This window comes from Schistocerca gregaria, chromosome 1, assembly GCF_023897955.1.
Source record: "Schistocerca gregaria isolate iqSchGreg1 chromosome 1, iqSchGreg1.2, whole genome shotgun sequence".
NCBI classification, from domain to species: Eukaryota; Metazoa; Arthropoda; class Insecta; order Orthoptera; family Acrididae; genus Schistocerca; species Schistocerca gregaria.
Window position 1 is genome coordinate 615,393,331 of NC_064920.1, and position 16,534 is coordinate 615,409,864.

A 16,534-nucleotide genomic window follows, 5' to 3' on the forward strand; every position below is an offset into this window, starting at 1 on the left:
AAAGTTTTGTGTTCGCTTTTCTTGTAGCAGGTGAGGGGAGTGGTCGAGAAATTGAAGTGACTCTGTGAGCCATTTACGAAACACTTAATTGTTATGTAAATGAAGTGCCTCAGCAGAAAGTAATTTCCGTTGTACAGCACTTACTGCTTTAGAGACATTGAGCACACTTCATAACTGCTCAAAATGTATATGCTACGTATACACAATTATTTGGCAAGGTTGCCAGAAAACCTCTTTAATTTTACAATCTGCTTAGTAATCTTGGTAGAATACATAATGTCTTAAGGCGAGATGTAATGCAGAACGCTTACAAGGAAGAATAGTTTCCAGTTTCATGTGACTGCTAGCTAGGTGATGTATTTTGTGGCAGCTACGTTTATCATGAGTGCATTTTTAAATCATTTTTCATTAAATATTTGAATGAAACGTCAAAATTAGATGTACGTATGTTACAGCAGAATATCTCTATCTGCATAGTTTGTACTACAGACTTGGATAGGGCAGATGAAACATTCCATCCTTCAAGGGGTGGGTGTGGCTTTGAGAGCTGGTCCTGTACCAGCCAAGGTTCATGAACTATGAGCCAGTCAGGTTTGATGGCTGATGGGCTGACCGGCCAGCTATAGCCTGGTGCCGAGGCGAGACCTAAGCGAGCGAGCTGGTGATGGCGGGGCAACAGCCCGCCTCCCCATTCCCCTCCCCCTGCCTAGGAGGAGCCAGCACAACCGCAGCATATGCCTCTGCCTCAGCCGCTCCTTTGAGATACATATGTTTTATTCCCCTCCTGGCATCAGCATCTGTACATTATGCTGCCTGTTGCTCTGGCTCACTGAGAGAGACCGAGATAGAGTCACCGCTCTTATTAAAAAAGATGTATATTCCATCAGAGAAGCTGGTAGAAGGTATGGCGTGCTACATACCACCGCAATGAGAGGCTGGAGGAATTACCTTCACCAACAGAGATCATCGCTCTGGCAGGACACAGAGAGCTCACAGCAGGAGGACAGGCAGCTGATATTTAATAGCAGAGAAAATCCCTTTCTGAGCTTGAAACTGTTGCGGCAGGATACTAACTTCCCTGACTGAGTGACACGATTCGCCGAAGGCTGAGGGACGCTGAACTGCAGGCATGATGATACGCCTTGAAACAAGAGCTCAGCGAAGACAATCTCTTACAGCGGCTGACATTTGCAAGGCTCTATCAGAGTATGTTTTCACCGACAAAAAGTGTTTTCCACCAGTAACGACGGTCGAAGAGTCGTTTAAGGGCCGCAGGGGACTCGCCGTCGACACAAATGTGTAACTGCGACTAGAAGAATTGGGCGCTATTTCTTTCCTGCTATAGACGCATTTCTGCGAGAGGAGCAGGAATTCTTTACATGATAGAAGTGACAGCGAGCAGTACGCCCACATATTGGAAAACGTGATGCTTCTGTCAGTGCGAATGCTGTATGGAAAAGGGGACTTAACATGGTAAGAGGACCATTTTCCATTTCACAGATCTGAACTCATTCAGCAGCTCCTCTCCACGATTGGCGTCATCGTCACGCACTGGCTGCCAATGGCTGCTGACACGAACCAAATGTGGGCTGACGTCGCCAGAACGTCAACTGGCCACGAAACCAAACAACTACAGCTAACGCTCTTCGGGACTGCGTTCTTGAAGTCTGGTCGGCTTGTAGATTCTATTCCACAGTGCATGATAGAAGCACGAAATGTTGTGGGATTAAAATATATACAATATTAGTCCTTACAACTTTTTCTTATGTTATCATTTTCTTCATTTTTTCTTAACTGTCAATTTTTTCTTAATTTGGTCCTCACTGAGAGCCAGTGGAAAATCATTTCAGTTAATTTCCCTTTGCCGTTTCAAGTGAAGAGAGTTTCTTTTGTATATACCGGTAGTTAGTTACATGTTCCTTTTTTATTTCATTTATACTTTCTGTAGATACTTACAAGGTGATCAGTTCAGATGGGTTCTTTTAAGGTATTTTGTGTTATTTCAAATACATCTCTCTCTTCCCCTCCATCCATTAATAACACTCCGTTCTTAAAAATAATGCAAACGATTTCGTTTGACTTTTATTCATTGATAATTTCTCTTCCATTTTATCTCTGACTCTCTCGCGCATCTCTGGTATTATCACCTCAGTTGCCCTTCTACTCCAATCTCCCAAAACACTATAAAAATATATAGCTGGTTTCCTTTGAAACTATAGATTCTCGTTTAACATATACTCTCTTCACTGTCCTCAGCCATTATCTGAATACCTACGAAACCGTTTTCTTTTATATCTCCTTACCTTAGATCTGAAAATATTGCTGTCTTTCCTCCCTGTCCTAATTCCTCTCTGCCCTAAGATAAAACTAACTGCGGCATACGTCTAACTAAGGAGCACTTAGCAAGCTTTCCACGCTTTTATTTTTCACTTCCACCCCTATGCATTCCTAGATCCCTCTCTCCATCCTGCTTTCCCTCCGTTGACATCTGCATCCACTCCTGCATGAATATTCTGCAGTTCACAATTAAGTGCTTGGCAGGATGTCGTTTGAATCACTGTAACATTAGCTCTCTACTATTCCACTCTCAAAAAAAAGTGTGCAAATAATGAACAACTGAGTCTTACTGTGCAAGTACTGATGTCTCTTCTCACAATGGTCATGTCTCCTGTGTATGTCATGGTAAACAAAACATTCAGCGGAGGAGGTTGGCTATTGGAATTTAGTGCAAACACCTCGCCGCAGTGTAGAACACTTACATTTCAAAGATCTCCAGCCTAACTTGTTTTCCACATCCGTGACACAATCTCCGCTAATTTGTGAAAATACAAAGCGACCTGCCTTCGTTGAACTTTTTCGATAACTTCTGTCAGTCCTACCTCTCATGGATCCTACACCAGGCGGACAAGTATATTTTAGACGGTCACTTTAACTGATTCGTAGTGTAAGTAGGCTGTTTAGGTTTTCTTACTGGTAACGCCACATAGCGCTCTGTATGAAAAATCACTGGCTGTGCTGTGCGCAGTCTGTGCTTAGTTTGCATTGTTGTCTGCCATTGTAGTGTCGGGCAGCAGCAGCTGGATGCTAACAGCGCGTAGCGTTGCGCAGTTAGAGGTGAGCCGCCAGCAGTGGTGGACGTGGGGAGAGAGATGGCGGAGTTTTGTAATTTGTAAGAATTGGTGTCATGAACTGCTATATATATTATGACTAGTGAGGTAAATACATTGTTTGTCCTCTATTAAAATCTTTCATTTGCTAACTATGCCTATCAGTATTTAGTGCCTTCAGTAGTTTGAATCTTTTATTTAGCTGGCAGTAGTGGCGCTCGCTGTATTGCAGTAGCTTGAGTAACTAAGATTTTTGGTGAGGTAAGTGATTTGTGAAAGGTATAGGTTAATGTTAGTCACAGCCATTCTTTTGTAGGGATTATTGAAAGTCAGATTGCGTTGCGCTAGAAATATTGTGTGTCAGTTTAAGCACAGTCGTGTATAATTTTTAAAAGGGGACGTTTCATATGTCGACACATTTCCGAGGATACGTCACTGGAATCTTCTGATTTTTTTCTTGTAGTTTGTTTAGTTAGTGTAGCCTTTGTTTATTGCTAGCGCGTAATTGTAGAGAGAATTTCCTCTGTAGTTGCAGTCTTTCATTGTACAGTAAAACAGTTGTGGCATGCATGCAGAGTTGCACCAAGTATTTCGCAGTTGGGCTTGCAATTAAGGAGATATTATTTTCAGTGCTATATTAATGTGTTTTCTTATTTTTGCTCTTCAAATTGTTCTTTTCTGTCTTATCGTGTGAAATATTGTGACAGTAATGGCGTGTTAAAAACGTAATACTAGGCTCCAAAGTAAACTGAGAAATGACAGTGAAGACGAAAGCAGTGTGAATTAACTAATGTTCATTGTACTAATTTGGTAATTGTGCATAGGGAAATGGAGCGGGTTGCAAATAATGGTGTAGACAGTGAAACAATTAGTGAACAGGGAAGCATTATCGATCGATCGGTCGGCAACAGCTCGCCTCAGAATTCCGAAATGACAGAACACAATCTTGCAAATACTGTAGATTCAGATTTTACATCCTCACCGTTTTCTCAAATAAGTCACGACACATTTTCTGTTTTTCAAACTGCGAATATTGCCGGTTCAAATGCATTGCCTAATAGCACTAAGGAACATGTTTCAGACACCAGTGCATTGTTATTACAATTAATGCAACAAATGGGACAAAACCTTCAAAAGTTAGACACAATGGAACAAAATCTTCAAAAGTTAGGCACAATGGAACAAAATCTTCAAAAGTTAGACACAATTGAACAAAATCAGAGACAGACACAGCAAAAGCTTCAAAAGTTAGACACAATGGAACAAAAGCTTCAAGAGTTAGACATCACGCTTGAACAAACATGTGAAGATTTAACTAATGAGTTACATAACATTGAATCGAAATGTCAAAAAGTCTGTAATGACGTAATAACACAAATTTGTGAGCATTTTCAACCTATTTTATCGCAGCATGAAAATGCATTACAGAATCACGAAGCAGCCATAAAAGAACTGCAAACTGTTGTTCATGAAAATCATGAGACCTTGCAAGCTAAAATGACTCAGTTGCATATACCGATTCGGTTACGCAACTTGCAAAAACTCAGGAAAACTTAAAGGACACAGTACATACGATTTCAACACAAATGGACACTCTGACACTTGGTTCAGAAAAACACACAGAGGAAATAATTTCACTATCTGATAAAGTAGCCGAACTTGCAGATCAGTTCACTAACTTATCTACAAAGGTAGATGATGATCTGAATGACACAAAACCTGTAGTCTTCACTGACACTGAAGAGTATGAACAAATTAGAAAATTCAAACAGAATCAAAATCGAATCAACACACAGTACAAAAGAGAAATGCGGGAAGTGCAAGATCAGTTGTTTCAAGTAATACAAGATTTACATACACTCCTGGAAATGGAAAAAAGAACACATTGACACCGGTGTGTCAGACCCACCATACTTGCTCCGGACACTGCGAGGGGACTGTACAAGCAATGATCACACGCACGGCACAGCAGACACACCAGGTACCGCGGTGTTGGCCGTCGAATGGCGCTAGCTGATCAGCATTTGTGCACCGCCGCCGTCAGTGTCAGCCAGTTTGCCGTGGCATACGGAGCTCCATCGCAGTCTTTAACACTGGTAGCATGCTGCGACAGCGTGGACGTAAACCATATGTTAAGTTGACGGCCTTTGAGCGAGGGCGTATAGTGGGCATGCGGGAGGCTGGGTGGACGTACCGCCGAATTGCTCAACACGTGGGGCGTGAGGTCTCCGCAGTACATCGATGTTGTCGCCAGTGGTCGGCGGAAGGTGCACGTGCCCGTCGACCTGGGACCAGACCGCAGCGACGCACGGATGCACGCCAAGACCGTAGGATCCTACGCAGTGCCGTAGGGGACCGCACCGCCACTTCCCAGCAAATTAGGGACACTGTTGCTCCTGGGGTATCGGCGAGGACCATTCGCAACCGTCTCCATGAAGCTGGGCTACGGTCCCGCACTCCGTTAGGCCGTCTTCCGCTCACGCCCCAATATCGTGCTGCCCGCCTATAGTGATGTCGCGACAGGCGTGAATGGAGGGACGAATGGAGATGTGTCGTCTTCAGCGATGAGAGTCGCTTCTGCCTTGGTGCCAATGATGGTCGTATGCGTGTTTGGCGCCGTGCAGGTAAGCGCCACAATCAGGACTGCATACGACTGAGGCACACAGGACCAATACCCGGCATCATGGTGTGGGGAGCGATCTCCTACACTGGCCGTACACCTCTGGTGATCGTCGAGGGGACACTGAATAGTGCACGGTACATCCAAACCGTCATCGAACCCATCGTTCTACCATTCCTAGACCGGCAAGGGAACTTGCTGTTCCAACAGGACAATGCACGTCCGCATGTATCCCGTGCCACAAACGTGCTCTAGAAGGTGTAAGTGAACTACCCTGGCCAGCGAGATCTCCGGATCTGTCCCCCATTGAGCATGTTTGGGACTGGATGAAATGTCGTTTCACGCGGTCTGCACGTCCAGCACGAACGCTGGTCCAACTGAGCCGCCAGGTGGAAATGGCATGGCAAGCCGTTCCACAGGACTACATCCAGCATCTCTACGATCGTCTCCATGAGAGAATAGCAGCCTGAATTGCTGCGTAAGTTGGATATACATTGTACTAGTTCCGACATTGTGCATGCTCTGTTGTCTGTGTCTATGTGCCTTGGTTTTGTCAGTGTGATCATGTGATGTACCTGACCCCAGGAATGTGTCAATAAAGTTTCCCCTTCCTGGGACAATGAATTCATGGTGTTCTTATTTCAATATCCAGGAGTGTATTTCAGAGGACACTAGCGCTCCAGTACGGGAAGAGAGACATAGAAATATAGAACAACCACAAAATAATAACACAGGAAACTTCGGAAATTATGAAAGAAATTGGCAAGGTACACCGAATTTTGAGATGGAACCGCCGAAATGACGTAACAATGACCGAGATGCGACTCGCCGGCATGATGATTTTGACTATCAGCTGTTCATTAGTACACGTAAATTAAAAACATTTAAAAATTCTGGCAACGACATTCATCCACAAATGTGGCTTCATCAATTCTCTCATTGTTTTCCTCCCAACTGGTCATTAGAAAACAGATTAGAATTTATGTCTGGCTACTAAGAGAATGAACCAGCTGTAAGAATGCGATCGCTCATTCACGATTGCCACAGTGAAGGAGAATTTTATCATGCCTTCCTCTCAGCATATTGGTCTCAAGCTACACAGGACCGAGTAAAACATAGCATCATGATGATGCAACACTTTAAACAATCTGAATTTTCCAGTCTTGTCAAATATTTTGAAGACATGTTGCATAAGAACCAATATCTTTCAAACCCATACAGCCCCTCAGAACTCATCTGCATTTGCTTAATCAAATTGCCTGAACATTTAAGGAATATTATTTTCGCAGGGCATTGCAAAGACGACACTGAAGCTTTTCAGGGACTCTTACAAGAATTAGAAATTGACACAGACATTCGCGGGATGCGAAAACAGGAAAACAATCACTACAGGTCACATCCGTCGCAATTTCGCGATGAAAGAAACTATAACTGGAAACGACAAGCCCATTCTCACAACACAAATCGTGACCAAAACAGACACCACCCATATGACAACCACTGGCAGAGTAATAGTTACAGAGAAAGATCGCATTTCCGTAGTAATGAATATCACAGAGACCATCAGAGAAACAGACAATACGGGAACCAAAACAATTATTATCAAGGGAGATGAAATAACTTCAGACGCAACGGTCCAGCGCACAGTTACGATTCAGGGAGAAATTCTCCACCACGTGACCGACAAGAAATTAATTACAGTAATTACCGACATGACGATAGACGATATGATCGTAACGACAGACCTGAATTGCATCAGAACTGGCGGGGTTCAAACAGAGCAGGGCCCTCTCGGCAAGGTGAATTTGTAGAAGTTAGGTCTCCTAATCCCTAAAACGACGCGCGCCAACAAAGAAACAGACAATGACTCGCACCACAGGCAGCAGCGTGCATTGGCTGGCTCAGAGAAAAATAACATAAGCTAACCTTGACCAAAATTCCAGTGTTTCTTACCGACGTAATCACATGATAATTGCTTTTCAGTTGACAGTCTGCGTACTAGGAAGAGTAAAGGTTTACACCACATTTCACATGTAAAACCGTTTATTGAAATATAATCAGTTTTTTAACTTTGTCTTTGCCATACAACATTTCACTTCACATTTCTAGTATGCTTTGTCACACTGAGAAACTGCTAACATGCAACAATGTTTTGAAGTTAACTATCCAGTCTAGAACCTAGGGAACATTTTTAAACAGAAATTACGAATGCATTGTTACAGTGAACAGACGACACAGTGTTGTTATTTGTACATTCTTGCTTCTTAGTTGCAAGATTACGTAACGACTATAAGGCTTACATACTTAGAACATATACTGTTAGTGAGATTTTAATGCAACATTTTGGTTTAGTTGAAAAGACATTCTTTATTTAAAGTATTTTCTAAGAGATACCAGATGACACAGTGGTTAGTTTATTTGACAGCTACACGATTATAGCTCGACGCTACTAATGTGTGACACAATTTACATTGTTGCTTTTGTGCTGTATCTGCTTTATATCTGCACAGTTTTTCTGAATTCTTCTGGAAAGTAAAACATGTTTTAGTAGTAACTTTGTGGTATAGCTACAATTAGACAGCCTTTTTTGTAGCACAACAATATGTTACATTATAGTACTTTCTTGATCAGGGTAATAAGCATAATAACTACGATGTCTATACGCAAAGCATTTCACTTTTGTTTATGATGAGGTAAGTACATTGACTTAAGCAGAACTTTGCTTACAGAGGATGTACAACAGATCCACAGAATTATCTTACAGCAAAACTCACATTTAGCACTACAGGGTACGCATTTGAGTGATTAATTTGGTACTTAAACCATTTATTTTTCAAGATTGTTGAATTACAAAGAAAGTTTTTCGTGATACATTTCATTCCATTGCTGTAATCTCTAACACCTGAGGGTATAATTACATTAATCCTCAGGGGGGTACACGTTTACTTTGTGTACCATGTGTATGGCAAGCACAAAGAGCCCTAGCTAATATGGTATTTGCTTATACAACTTTACACATTGGTACCATATTTCTCTAACACATAAATTACACAGCTATCTGATAATTTAACTGAGAGACAAACATTTTTTTTTACTACATCAGTGACACATGTTTACACAATTACTCAGTTGGATAACTTGACACTTATGAAACTGTATTTTGTCTGTACAGTGTGAACTGTTCATATTTTTTCGGAACCATTGAGACACTATGAGAGCTTTGAATGATATATTTGGTATGGGATCATGATTTTTAAAGTACGTTTGAGGCAGATGACACTCTTGACATGAGCATAGAATTTTTTAGGTTTTGAAATTACTGAAGGAAGCCACGACGATTTTGAGATTTGGCTGAGGTTTTATGATGTTATGATGACGATGTGTATTATGCTGTTGCGGCATGTTTATGATCAATAAGCTGATGGTATATGAGTTATTTGGTTATGCTACGTATCTGTTATGATGAAATATTGAAGAAGTGTCGACGAATAAGGTAAGGAATAATGAGTAGTGGTTAGGGACTTTGGTTTGTGAGAAAGGTTGTTGGAAACCAAGAATCGTACTTTAAGAGTTGTGAAATGTATGTAAATGCTTGAATGTATTACAATGCCGACGAAAATTTTTTGGACACTGTTATATCAACAGGATTTTGTTTCTACATATTTGTAACGCAAATTCTTGACCTGTGAATTTTTTTTATATGAGACTGTCACTGTGGCGGAAACTGCTGTCGTAAATTTTTCAGTAAGAAAGGTAAGTGGCTACCTGCACGTAATGTGTCGTGGGCACCCAGCTGTGCGATAGTCGCCTGGGAAAAAGGCCATTAGTGTGTTCCTTTCAGAGGCACAGGTAAAAAAAGGGGTCATTATCCTCGTTATTGAAATTTCTTTGTAGAAAGCATCGCAAATACGACATGCTCAAACTTGAAAACATATGATTACACTTTGGAGTTCTTAATTTATGATATTTACTGAAATGAAATGATGAGAAACATTCCATGTCTATTTTCTTGCTAGTTGGAAGATTGTTTACTGCATTATGAAATGACTTATGGCTAGTGAAAGACGTTTCACTCCATGCTTCGCCTATTTGATTTAATGTCTAGTTTCTAGCTTCACTGCAGCATTGGTTACAATAAAATTTAAAGGATGTACTAATATAGATATTTTATGCCTACAGATCCAGTAAATAATAACTTTATGATGCACTTAAAAAAACGAAGGAGCACAAAATGACTTCCCTTCACAGGAACTGCATACATAATTTTCTTTTCGAGTACTTGGTAAATTTTATGGTAGAATAAGTTGTGGTGCACCACTTTAATTACATAGACATTAAGATGTGATTATAACTTTCCCTTATCTGCATTGTTGACTTTAGTATACTATTTTTTCTGCTTGTGGGTTTGTCATGTTTAGATATAAGTTATTACATTTACTGCTGCTTGCTTTGCAAATGTGCATTTTTTTGGGTCATTGCTGTTTGTGTTAATTTGTTTTGTGCTGCTGCATTGCGTCCCCCCTTAGTTTAGCATCTGAGCTCAGTAGGTTTAAGTTATCTTAAGAGGGGGTAGACTATATAAGAAACTAACTATGATGAATTGAAATAAAAGCATTGAGAAGCCATAAGAAAATGGTTTGGCCAAAAAAAGGTAGTGTACAGTGGATAAAACTATTTTTGAAATAGGACGTGAACAAAATACAGAATGCATGCTTGGATAGGATATTTTTGATGGAAACAAATGTTGAGATATGACGAAAGATCTACAGAATGAAGTTTTGGGTTGGACTGCAGTACCAAATGTTACACTGAAAACAAACCCTGTCCTTTCCTTTTGTGTTATCCCACTGTGTGTTTGTGTACCCTTGTGTATTTATTTTCTTCCTGTCTCTGTGTACTGTTTCATAGAATTTTTTCTCTTCTAATACTAAGCTACATTCACTATGATGAGGAATACTGTTACCCTCAAATACAATTTGCATTAATAACATGTTATTTACTTCATAAACATGTTTACACATCATTTATTCTGTTTTGTTCTAATGATCATGTGTGAAGTTGATGTTCCAAAAGTTATTCTGTTCTTTTATGTATGTACTTATGTCGTAATTTTTGTAACAATGATGTATTTGTTATTTCAATTCTTTTGTAAAGCCTGTATTACTGCAAATGTTATCTTTACTATTATGTTCTTCAATGCTATATTTTGTACATTTGTCATTGTATTCTTATGTTATAAAATTGTAATTGACACCAGTTCATAAAATTAAGTAACTTGTAAATTACATTTCACTGCACACATTTCTGTTGATCATAGTACATGGACAATATGTGAGAAGTAGGGACTGTTAGTGCTTGAACGTGTGTTGATAATTCAGCAAGGGACTGGTTAACAGCATTGCTGGTTCTAAGGACATACCAAACATTATGTGAGTGCATATGTGGTGGTTTATGGACTTGCTATTTATCCGCAAAACTCTTCGATGGTGATTGTGCACCTGCACAGTTGCAACATATGGCTGCTGGCCATCTCTACAAGGACTACGGTGGATCTGCACCTTTGATGACCCACCAATACCATTATTTCTACAAGGACTACAATGGGTCTACACCTTTGATGACTCACCAATATCATTATTTCTACAAGGACTGCAGTGGGTCTGCACCTCTGGTGCCCCCCAATACCGTAATCTCTACCAGGACTACAATGGCTCTACTCTGTGTTGACCTACCTACCAATATTCTTCAAAACTTCGACTGATTCTGCTGTAGGCTTGCTCTGTTGTGGCCCATTACCTGTCTGCATGTCAAGAGTCAGCACTGTCTTTCTGTTGGAGGGACAACACTACTTCTTCAAGACTGCATGGAAATCCACTACTTCCGTGTGAATTTTCTTTTACTACTCAGACTTTGAGAAAAACACTGCAATTTCACTTTGATGAATGATCAGGACTGTCTTTATGGACTGTGAGACACTTTTAGCTTTTGACCAACATTGTATCGATAAGTGTGTCCATTTCATTTCTTTGTTATTGTAATTATGAAAAAAAATTTCAAATCTGTATTGGCCACTGCCCAAAACAATTTGTAAATTTTTTTGTGGGGAGCATGCGGGCTATGTAAGTAGGCTGTTTAGGTTTTCTTATTGGTAACGCCACATAGCGCTCTGTATGAAAAATCACTGGCTGTGCTGTGCGCAGTCTGTGGCTAGTTTGTGTTGTTGTCTGCCATTGTAGTGTCGGGCAGCGGCAGCTGGATGCTAACAGCGCTTAGCGTTGGGCAGTTGGAGGTGAGCCGCCAGCAGTGGTGTACGTGGGGAGAGAGATGGCGGAGTTTTTGAAATTTGTAAGTATATATATATATATATATATATATATACATTGTTTGTTCTGTATTAAAATCTATCATTTGCCAACTATGCCTATCAGTAGTTAGTGCCTTCAGCAGTTTGAATCTTTTATTTAGCTGGCAGTAGTGGCGCTCGCTGTATTGCAGTAGCTTGAGTAACTAAGATTTTTGGTGAGGTAAGTGATTTGTGAAAGGTATAGGTTAATGTTAGTCACGGCCATTCTTTTGTAGGGATTATTGAAAGTCAGATTGCGTTGCGCTAAAAATATTGTGTGTCAGTTTAAGCACAGTCGTGTATAATTTTTCAAAGGGGACGTTTCAGTTGTTCCTTCTACGTATTCTACCAATAAAACGTTTTCTTTGAATTTACTTCCTCACAATATTTTCCAAATGAGTGTTCCAGTTTAAGTTGTTGCTGACTGTAGATCTTAAATATTTAGCTGATCCCATAACCTTCAAATGTGACTGATTTACCAAGTAAGCGAACTTAAACAGAATGGATTTGGTATTCATGTGAGGAACTTCCACACATTTATTTTGTTTATGATCAATTTTCAGCGTTTTTTTTTTTTAACATCATTTTGCAATTCGCTTTGCACTTCTGAATTTACTTAGCAGCAGCATTACCTATCACAGATCGAAGAGAAATGTTTGGATTGTCATCTGAATGGTTTATATACATTACAAATATCAGGAGATGTACGTCACTTCACTCGCGGACTCACCCTTGCGTTTCACTAAGTGACACCCCATTAGTTACTGCGAACTGTGGTCTTCCAGACAGGAAATCATGAATCTGATTGCACCACTGAGACGATAGTCCATAAGAAACCAACATCGTAGGAAGCCGCTTACGAGGAATGATATAAAAAACCTTTTAAGAACTCTGCAAATACAAAATCAATCTGAGAGCCCCTGTACGTAATGCGAATAAAATGAACTGTGTCTCACAAAAGTGATGTTAGTATGAAATTTATATCGGGGTATTTGTTAACGTTGGAACAAAGTATTTGCTCACTGGTACTGCTACAGATCGATATCAATATAGTGTACTGTGAGTCAGTGGATTACATTTACTTTCTATCGTACATATTGCGGTGGTCTGTGAGTTTTCCATTCTTCCCCCTCACTGTGTACAATAGAATACTCCTCATGACGTCAGAGGGAAAGTAATTAAACCACTTCATCGTTGACACACAAGTTACATTCCTAAATTTTTAGCACATTCAAGAAAGACATTACCAGTAGAAACCTAATTGTCCTGCACGATTATGATAGAGTCATAACAACATAGCGGAACACGTCTGGTGACGCTGTGATAGTGTTGTTACTTCCTGCAATGACAATATTCGCTTGATATTTTCATGGCGTACGAATCAAAGATTCTGAATGAATTTCACTTTCCAGGTAAAAGAGATTACTTCTCCGCAGGAACTACACACAATCTCATTGTCTACGTTCGGAATTATCTGCAATATAAGCTTCATGGGGTTTCCTGTGCCATGGGTAACGCACCGTCATTTATTGCCAGGTTCTGACATCCGCCTTTGTAAAGTGATGCTGGTGAATACTTCGATATTTTGCTTGTCTTCAAGTCTATTCGAGTCTCGATCAGACATTCGACTTTGTTCGGTTAACGAGTCGGTTCAAATTCCTATCACGAACAACAAGTCGTCATTTCATGAGTGTGACAAGAGTTATTGTAATGAAGTTTAATTTAGAATTTTTAGAGATTGTTTCATCTCTAATAAAGTGTTTTCTATAATGGCATTGGTTTACACCTTGACTGAGTGCCATAAATAGCAATAGCCTCTTGTGGTACCCATTGTGTACAGTCGAACGACCTAACCTGCGACACAGCTATGCTATGTTGCTTGCATGCAGTCAGGTGCGACCTACGCATTCGAATTCAGGGATGGCTCGCTTTTTGTCCTGTCGAGTGCACATGTAACACAAACGAAATATACACTTATTAGCTTGTATTACAATATTTACTGTAATAAATTTATCACATTAATTGTATAGAACATCATACATCGTGTAAGTGTCAAAGCATGTGTGTGAATCTGCATAAAGGTGATATATCCTTAGACAAAAGAAAAAATAACGTACAACGAATGAGTTCCCAGGATGAGATGCAAATTGTTAGATGTGATGTACATGTACAGACAAACAACTGAATATAATTTTTTTTTTTAAATCGATGTTTTACTCGTGCGAATGACTTCACAAACTGCGCACTTCCTCCTCTGGCTCTTATGCAAATAGCTAGTCGCCTCGACATCCATTGATAGGGTCGTTGTATGTCCTCCTGAGGGTACATAGTTGCATATTCTGTCCAATCGGCGTATTAGACCGCCAAAATCACAGGTTTGTAGGGTGTTGCTCTCCATAAGGCTCCCAACATTCTCAATTTTTGAGAGATCTGACGACCCTGCTGGCCAATATAGCAATCGATAAGGATGAACTCCATAAGCTGAAACTCCCGCCCAGTGTGCGGGCATTATCTTGCTGAAATGTGAAGCCAGGATGGCTTGCCATGAGGAGCGAAAGACCAGGGCGTAGAATGTCGTCACTGTACCGTTGTGCTGTAAGGATGCCGCCGATGACAACCAAAGAGGTCCTGCTCTGAAATGAGGTGCCACCCTAGACCATCATTGCTGGTTTTCAGTTTGTATGGTGGGTGACGGTCAGGTTAGTATCCCACTGCTGGTCGTCGGGGCTTAATTCAAAGCTGGATTCATAACTGGAGACAATTCTATTACATTCGATGGGATTCCAATGCGAAGACGTGTATGGAGACGCCTAATTGTCACCCTCCATACGGTCTGACATCCAGGAGTGATGATTTGCGTTGCCGTATTTTTCATAGCACGACTCCTTTCCCAGAACTGGAAAAAATTCATCCACATGCTGAATAGAACAGGCGACAGTGTCCTGGGTGAGATATGTTATCAACAGAAGGCACCAATTCGTACATATAGCTGAGGTATATGGTGGCAGCCGTGAAGCAGTTCGCAGTTTCGTCCTTCATCCAGACGTACGTGAACCCACCATCTTTCGTTCTGTTTCGCACTGTACGAAAGACATGCCGACCAAATGTTGCGCGTGGGATAGTGCAATAACAGCAGCTTTCCTAGGGGATTCCAACGGCGCCAAAGGTGTCACGGCTATCGGCACTGGTTTCTCAATATGCTCAGAGCTTAGAGCATTAGCCTCAGTCCTGTCAACCGCGGCCAACGCAACTTCAGGCTACGAATGCGCCTTCGATGGAGCTCTCCTCTCCTTCTAAAACTTTTACCTAATCATACACACACACACACACACACACACAGACACACTGTATTTGGTAAACATTCTATTGTTCAGTGTATTGTTTTTAATAACATGCATCCAAAGTCATCTATTAAGTATCGTCACTCGTTTCATTTATCTGAATTTATGGAACGGCTAGGTACTAGGTATTAGCTGTAAGTGTGCTTGGGCCAATCCCAACACCTAATATTATTCGTTGGGTTGGATTCATAAACAATACATTGCTTTGCACAAAACTTCTTCTTACCTCAGTCACTAGATATCATTATGGATATGAAACGTCGTTTGGAACACAGTATTTTGTTAATGATAACAGGTTTCAGCTGAACTCGCAGACCACATTCAGATATAGTGCTGCAGGCTATCAGGAGTTGTCAGAATGTGACATTATTTTGCTATTTTCATACCATCACTGAGAAACTGCAACTTGCAGCACTATACCTGAAGATAATCTACTAGTCATACTGAAACCCATTTTCATTAATATAAATCACCGATCCACTGGTGTTCTACATTCATTGTACAAAAGCGGACCACTGTTTCCTGATGGAAACCGTCAATCATGAAATCATATTTCTATATGCACATATACAGACGACGGTAGTATCGCGTACAAAGGGTAAAAAAGGGCAAAGCATTGCCAGAGCTGTCATTTGTAGTCGGGTGATTAATGTGAAATTGTTTCCGACGTGATCGTGGCCGCACGACGGGAAGTTCAACTTTGAACGCAGAATGGTAGTTGGAGTTAGATGCATGGGATAATTCATTTAGGAAACCATTAGGGAATTCAGTATTCCGACAGCCACACTGCCTATATAGTGCCGAGAATATCAAATTTCAGGCATTTTCTCTCACTACGGACAAGGCAATGACCAACAGCCACCACTTAACTATCCAGAACACTGGTGTTTGCATACAATTGTCAGTGGTAAAAGTCAAACAACTCTGCATGAAATAACCACAGGTATCAATGTGGGACATACTACGAACGTATCAATTAGGAAATAAGTGATTTAGAATGCGGAAAGGTGGTTGAAGCTAGACGTATGAGACCTTCCATTTCCACAATCGTTAGAGAATTCAGAATACTGATATCTACAGAGTCAAGAGTGTGCAGAGAGTACTGCCTTTCAGGCATCATCTC